The sequence below is a fragment of the Penaeus chinensis genome, chromosome 23 (genome assembly GCF_019202785.1).
Source record: "Penaeus chinensis breed Huanghai No. 1 chromosome 23, ASM1920278v2, whole genome shotgun sequence".
NCBI classification, from domain to species: domain Eukaryota; kingdom Metazoa; phylum Arthropoda; class Malacostraca; order Decapoda; family Penaeidae; genus Penaeus; species Penaeus chinensis.
In genome coordinates this window covers 23078090-23084150 of record NC_061841.1, presented here as the reverse complement: position 1 = coordinate 23084150, position 6061 = coordinate 23078090, and the positions used below count along the sequence as shown (strand labels likewise).

General features: G+C 36.1%; 1 long non-coding RNA gene across 1 annotated transcript; it reads right to left on the bottom strand.

The window, feature by feature from the left end:
* Nucleotides 1–328: 328 nt before the first annotated feature.
* On the bottom strand, nucleotides 329–5859 carry LOC125037482. The gene is made up of 3 exons (XR_007115975.1): nucleotides 2422–5859; nucleotides 2050–2273; nucleotides 329–1890 (listed from the first exon to the last, which is right to left on the bottom strand). It is a non-coding gene; the product is annotated as an uncharacterized LOC125037482 (long non-coding RNA).
* Between the last annotated feature and the right edge of the window lie 202 nt (nucleotides 5860–6061).

The window sequence follows — 6061 nt, the reverse complement described above, 5'->3', positions numbered from 1 at the left end:
AGAAATAAATATATATTATTTTTGTTACTGAAAAGATGCAATTTACGTTTTAAAAAATGCAAGTATCGATTAGAAAGGTTTCCACTTGCAATATATTGATCTCAGTAGATGTTATCCTGACTTCCCTCTCGAATTATTAAGGATTTAAAGCCCTAGGCTTTCCTTCCGAGTGAATAATTTAGCAGTTATTAATAAATTTGAATAAGGTATATTCGATAATGTTTAGTGGTAAAAAATAGCAATGATAATCATAGACAAAATATATCTAATAAAGATAGCTAGCTACAAACCCTCATTCCTTTTTATCCGGCAAACACAACGCTCTCAGCTTTCGCTCCCCCCCCCCCCCCTCCCCTATTTCCAATCAGCATTAAAGTCATCCTTTACAATATCACTCCCACAGCAAGGGTTGGAGGAAGCGGACCGAAAAGTCGATATCAGTCAGACTCCATTTCATAACCAAAGTGACGGAACAGAAGAGACTAAATAGAAAGTTTTCCTTTATCCCGCAAAAGCCAGTCAGTGAGACATATTTCATCCGGAAAAGATTTATTATATCTGTCACACATCTCAGTTCCGTCTAGGATGTTATATTATAAAACAATTGCATTTAAACGAATAAAATAACATTGGTGTGTCACATTCTACTCCAGGTGATGGAGGAAGCAAGGACCGGGAGGAAGGTCTGGATGCGCCACTAAATTATGATAATATACAAGTAGAACTGCGATAACTGCAACAGAAAGTATAGTATCAAGTAAATAATACTGAGGAGATGAGGATGTGATGCATAACATTTCTGTCTATTCTACACGTCATTTCGCTCATTACGAAGAGCAGTAGTATCGTCACAGGCAGAACTCATTCTGCTCTCTTCTTGTATCATTCTGTAGTGTTGAGCATCATAGCTACAAGAGATTAAGAGTTTAAAGAAACGTAGATCGAAGTCGCAAGAATAGGAAGTCTAACCCAGAGACCATAAAGAGATAAGTAGCAGATGCAGATAACACTGCATATTTGATGAGAAATTAAATATGTGCAAAAATACTGAGGACTTGCATAAAGATACTGGAATAGTGACAAGAAGAGTAAACCCAGTCTCGGCGTGATTTACGATTTCCAGACAATGATAGTTTCATTGTATTTAAGTGTCTCCATATAGTAAACCTTACAGAGGTAAAACCACTGTAGAGTTAGTAGTGAAACTGATTTTTTATGCAAACCATTTTCATCTTATCCATTTCACCATATAAACACTTTCATCAATAACATTGCTGCAATAAACCAGCTTTATCACCATACAAATTTTTGAGGTAAAATCAGCAATCCATATTAGTGTATAACACCAAATATCTATCTTAGATATTTATTCATAAGAATTATTCATATCATTATAAATACATACAATTCTATCTTTTGCGCATGTTGGGTAGCTTATCCAATATATCCAGTATAGCATTAGAAACTGGTGTAGTTACTATAGAGTATAATATAAATAAAGAATTCTAGTTTAACACTACTTTTAAATTGTGTTCCATTGGGCCCAATATTTTTTTGTTTTTTGTTTTTTCTATCTTTTCTTCTATTTCTTTTTTCCTTTGTTTTTTTCTTCTTTGTTTAATGACATAAGACTGACCAGCAACATTTCCCATGTTGATTTTTAGGCGAAAGTAGCTTTCTCGAGCCAGTGCACCACACGTAAACACCAACGGCTACTTGGGTGAAAAAAAAAGGTTTGCAAAAACAAAGAATGGGTGATCCTTTTCTGTAAGTAAGCAAGAAAAGTTCAGTAAAACATCAAGGTATTTTCTGGTAGTCGCCATGGTACCATATTTCACACCACACCTTTCCAGATTATGTGATACTGTGGTTTAATTATGACAGTGATGCCTGTTGAAAGAAAAGAGCTTCTGTCAGTTTCAAAACATATGCATACAATTTATACTGCTTTACACAATGTTCGATGTGCCATTATAACCTGTATTAAGTTTGAAATCAATCCTTTACTGTTTAAAAGCTCCTGGAAAAGAAAACCTTGCAATACTTTACCTGCCTCAATTCATTCAGAGAGAACAGTTTTAGTGAACAGCGGTCTCTTTGCACCATGCACTAAGGTATGTCGGCGATCGTAAGGTTATATTTCTTTCTTGATCGAATCTGCCATAAGCTTTTATTATACAGATTCCGCCTTTTCACCTCTTCATGGCACATGATGATGAAAACTTGACATATACGTCCTTCACTGACAGTTGGTCAGAGAGCAGGAACAGAATCTGGGCAGACAAACAAAACACTCAAAATCAAGACCAGAACTTACTCTAAGTATCACTCTAAATCTCATTATCCGTCGTTTTTTTTTTTTTTTTTTTTTTCTTTCCATTTCTTTTCTTTTTTGAGATTTTCATGTTTATAAGTACTTACCTGTGCTTTATCTATTAATCTTATAGTCGCATAAAGAGCGTCTTCTTTTTTTTTTTTTTTTTTTTTTTCTTTTTTGACGCCGTGGTGCAGCGATAACACAAACAGGATTAGAAGTCGCTAAGCCTATGAGTTCGAAACCAGCCAGGGTCCGTGGTTAGGAAGGGCATCATCCACTTGAGGTATAGTCTTTCACTCCCAAATCCAAAGTCCTTCGATAGATAAAACCTTCCCCTTCCTTGCGAGCGAGGTCGTGACGTAAAACCGGATCATGTAACTCCTTGCTTTTTGCTGGTCACACTGGGCTTCATTGGCTTCAAGTCGGGGTTCCATGATTCTGATGCTTTACTTTTTTTTTTTGAATCATTGACATCCTGCTTCGTTTTTTTTTTTTTTTTTCTTCTTTTCTTTTCTTCCTTACAAAAAAGGATTACTCCCTATAAACCACATTACATGATGGTTGTAATACTGGACAAGTGCTGATATACTGAACAGGAATGCAATTTTGAAGTTAGGAGGGACATCCGGATGTTGAAATGTTGCTGGCCAACCTAGTAATTACCTTTTCGAAGCAATAAGGAGAGACATTGGACATGTAGGGCATGCTAATAGCATTTATTCCATTTTCTTTTATTCTCTTTTCTCTCTTTTCTTTAGATAAATACATGTGTATGTACATGTATGCTTATTAATTGGATAAACTACCCAGAATAATATATGCTCCTTTACACAGAGTAATTGTAGTGAATATGCTTTGTAAAACCGGATCACTCTCCAGACGTTTAAAATCCACAAGAGACAGCTGATCTTAAGCCAAAACATTGCATGATAGTAATCACACTAATATTTTTTATTTGGTTTGCTTTGTTATGAATGAGAATTAAAAATACTACAGAAGATGGTTATACTTGCTTTGATTGGCTAATATTCTACAATCGAGATGGCACATAATCCCTCTTACCTACGTAAATAGTTTATATAAAAAAGCGGTATCTGGGTCATTGACAATGCCCCTTCCTGTCTCAGTTTCTGGTTTCCATTCTTAGACATGTTCCAACGTAAGGAGTAGGTCTCCTTGCTTACTGAAAGAAAACGAACCACCAGGGTCCGGTCTTTTGGACTAAGGTTTACCCTTTCTTGTCCCTCTTCCGCAAAAGTTTCTCCCTCAGTGCCCCCTATTTCCCAAAGTCATGTGCGGTATCCACTTATTAGAATTACATCATTAACAGACAATTTTATTTAGGTTATTATTTTACTATTCTTCAACTTACCAATGCTAATCAAGGAAATTTCTATTGTGCTATCCGTAACTTTCTCATAGTTTCAGACATGCTCTCAATAAGATATTAAAGTAAAAAAAACATTTATCAGTAAATCAGCATAGCCCAACAGTGGTGTACAGATTGCATTCTGCATCCTTTATGAAGAAGGTAACAGGTTTTAGATATATCTTCCTATTTGGCCCGATATTTAGGCTCACTCATCCACTCGAACGAGCTGCCCGAGAGAGTTTCTGCTGTTGCCAGATACTACTGTCCTTCTGATGAACATACTAAAGTCCTTGGGACACCTGCGATTGTCGTCTTGTTTACTTTAGCTATACCCTGGTCTCATTGCGCCTCCACATTGTTAGAGTAGGGTACTGGGCCATGTCATGACATGTGCTTTTGTGCTTGTACTGAGGTTTAGAGGTTTACTGGCGACCAGTAAACTTCTAAACCTTTAGTCCCTTCTCCTTATACCTGATTTGTCTTAAACCCTTTTCACTTTATCTTTGTCACTTCCTCCACTTTTCCCTTGACTTTCACCTCCTCCTCTTCCTCCTCAGTCCTTTCTTCCTTCCTCCTTCATCTGCATTCAGATTTGATTCATACCTACTCTCCCACATACATATTTGACTTCTTCCACATCTCCTGCATTCATGTCTAACCCCTTCTTCTCCTCCTCTCCTCTATTCATCTTTGACCCTCTTCCGCCTTTCCTGTATTCAAATTTGAGATTATCCTCTCCTGCATTCTTTTTCCAATTATCGTCCATGACCACTTCCTCGTCTCCTCCTCTCTTTTATTAACATTTGTCCCCTTTATCCTCAAGTGCATTCAAAGAACATAACTCCTACATTCAAATATGACCTCTCTCTCTCCCTTGAATCCACATTTGGCTCCATCATCCTCCAGTGAATTTTCATTTGATCCCTGCTTCATTTCTGTATCATTAGTTTGTATTAACTAATAATATTCTATTCTTTTTTGTTGTTTTATCACGCATGTCCCAGTTCTTTTTTTTGTGCTGAGCATGATGGGAAATTTTGGTAACGCATGGGAATCTTGATTTGTAAACAGAGACTCAGATATTATATTTGGAACTGTTTTATATTTAGACATTCTATTTTTCTTGTCGTTTTTTGATGCTGGAATTGTGTATGAGCATCTCGAATAGCAGATTGTATATTATTGAAGGAGGTCTTTCATTTCTTTTCACCCAAAAGGTATTCCAGTAGTTTCTTAAATAATTCAACAGGTTTAACATTTTCTGCTATTTTGATCCATTCCCGCTTCTGAGTTGGAGGCAAGAGTTTCTCTATCTGACTTGTCATATTGGCAGTATTAAGTTCTGAAGATAGACCCAACTGATCCAGATAAAGAAAATGTTGCTCAATTTTGTCTACCATTCGGATGAAACCTAAACTATCACCCTCGATTACAGGTTCAATTTCTCTCAAATCTTCAATTACTACATCAATTACTCGTCTACTGTCACTGTACATGTCATCTAACCGTTCAAACATTTTATCAAAATCATGCTCAGCCCCACAAGGAAAAGACTAAAGCTTCTCCTGAGAGACACTGTCTAAGAGCAAATGGGTCTTTTCCATAGTTGGGTTGCATAAGTCTGACATAATCTCTTTTAAAATTACTATAGTCTCTGATTTTTCCATCAAACTTTGGTATGTCAATAGGCTTCACTTTGATAGCCCCTTTCATTTGCATCTCATCTTTCATCTTTACAAATAAAACATGGGCAGCACATTTCTTATCGTCAAGTTCCTTAATGTACATATCTGCATTAATTAACTCTTGAGTATCATTAGCTTCATCAAGTAAATTGCAATAACTTTCATTTGCCAGTTCAACTTTCTCAAAAGCTTTAACAATCAAATTATAGTTATCTTCCAATATTTCTAAGGCAACTTTATCTTTCACATGCTCATTAAACTTTTCTAGCTTACGTGTGAACTTTCCTTTGGCAGTTCCTCTATGCTGCTTAGCCCTTTTTGACTGATTCTTCATCCAACCGTCTACTGAAGCAGCAGAGCCCTCCATACTGCCGTGCTGAGGCTCCTCATCACTGAGCCCCATCCTGAGTGTTGTCGAAATGTTTCACGGGTCACCAGAAAAACACTCGGCTTGTCATAATCATTTATTTCGACCTGAAATAATATTTAACATAATAAGGGTTTCTCCACATCTTATAAATTGGAACATATAAACAAAATAAAGACCAAATTACTTTAAAATAAAATAACTTTGAAATAATAAAATATACATGGAAATCATTACAAACTTTGATGAAACAAATTTACATATATAAGGCATGACATTCAGATCTTGATACCAATTATATCCTCATACAATATCAGATT